The sequence below is a fragment of the Sinocyclocheilus rhinocerous genome, unplaced genomic scaffold (assembly GCF_001515625.1).
Source record: "Sinocyclocheilus rhinocerous isolate Xijiao unplaced genomic scaffold, SAMN03320098_v1.1 scaffold6919, whole genome shotgun sequence".
In the NCBI taxonomy this organism is placed as follows: Eukaryota; Metazoa; Chordata; class Actinopteri; order Cypriniformes; family Cyprinidae; genus Sinocyclocheilus; species Sinocyclocheilus rhinocerous.
The window spans coordinates 1-1,793 of record NW_015642135.1 but is presented as its reverse complement, the minus strand read 5'-3'; positions in this window follow the sequence as shown (position 1 = coordinate 1,793).

Sequence of the window (1,793 nt, the reverse complement as noted above, 5' to 3'; positions counted from 1 at the left end):
GACGAGAATACTTTTTGTGCACAAAAACAAAAAAAAAAATAACGACTTTATTCAACAACCTCTTCTCTTCTGTGTCATTCTCATACGTTGTTTACGTCCAGCGCTTCCAGGTTCTATGTCAGAACGCTGGCTCATTATTGGACGGCTCCTGCATCAGCATCACACGCATGCGTCGCGCTGCTCACATGTGCAGCTTTGGCCAATGATTTGGCCAACAAGCGTGGACATCGCACAACCCAGAGAACTCACGGTGACCTTCGTCACTCGGAGCGCAAGGTCAGTTGCAGTTCGGAGCACTTTCAGAACTTCCGGATCGTGACCACCCTCGTGCAGGCAGTGCTTTAGCCTGATGGACCTGCAGTAACGCCGTAGCGTGTAAGGCAGAGGCAGCTTCTCCACAAGCCACATAAGCATCGCCGGACAGACCAGACGAGTACCTACAGGCCCAGGAGGGAAGGCATGGTTTGCCCCGCCAGGTGGAGGCGGTATTAGGACACAACTGCATCGCTACCGACCGCTCCACCAGGGGGATCTCCGTATACCCCTAGCTGCACCACCGTCGAGGGTGGTGAGGGAGGAGGAGCTAGCAGGCCGGTTTCTAGCAGTAAAAGGTGCCGTCCACGACCTGGTAAGCTCCTCGTGCACCTCCGGGAAGAAAGGCACCGGGGTGGGGCACTGAGAACCAGCGCCGGCCACCCCGAGAAACCAATCATCCAACCTCGAGGGCTCGGGACACGGTGGAGATTTCCACTCGAGCCCTACCCTCTTGGCAGCCCCGGCAAGCATAGCCGTCATCTCTGGATCCGACTTGGGCACTGCCACCATCCCGGAGGGGGATATCGGCGCCAAATCTTCCTCTCCAGAAAGCTCCGGCTCACCCTCCGATGCAGCAATTGACATCCGATCATCGGGGGGAGCCCCAAAGGATACGGCTGGTACAGTCCTTTTAGAGCATGCTAAAGCGCACAGGGGAGATGGCCACCTGCAACACAAACAGGGGGTAGTGCAGCCTGATGTGTGCAACCCACTCTACATGGGAAAATGACCACCGCTGTAGCGCCGTTCCACCAACACGAAGAAGCTCCCTCTCTCTCTGAACTCGTCTCGTTCACAACCGAAGCTTGATAAGAGCAGAACGATTGACTCTGCTCTGCTCTGAAGCGAAAAGCTGAAGTATGCATTGCACCCGCTTCCTGTTTATACTCACGCTGTGGTCAGTGGCAGCTGGATGCAATCATCGCATGCCAATGTGCATTGGCTTATTTAGTTTACACTCGAAGTAGATTGGTCTCTCTAGTGAGATCCCAATTCATCGGTCGACGTGACGTTCAAAGTGACCGACTGAAAGGGAACTGATAACCATGTTTAAGTGCCTTTTTATTTAATTGATATTATATTACCTGCAAGTACAGCTTTTTTTTTTTTTTTTAAATATATACTTTTAAGATTTGAAGTATACTACAAGTTCACAATCAGTACTCTACAGTTACAGTATAACTAACTAAAGTAACAGTTATAACAGTTAGAATTAACTAAAGGTAAAACTAAAACCATAAAAAATTCTTAACTAAAATAAAATATACAAAAAATAAATAAACTCATTTTATTTCACCTAGTTGCCATGGAAGCATTTCTCATTTTACCGTAATTATACTATAAAACTATAATAGTATCTTAATCATACTAAAATAACACAGTTAACTGCCCTAGTAAAAAAGTAATATATATATAAAATACATTTATTTCGTACTAAGTATACAGGTGCATCTCAATAAATTAGAATGTCGTGGAAA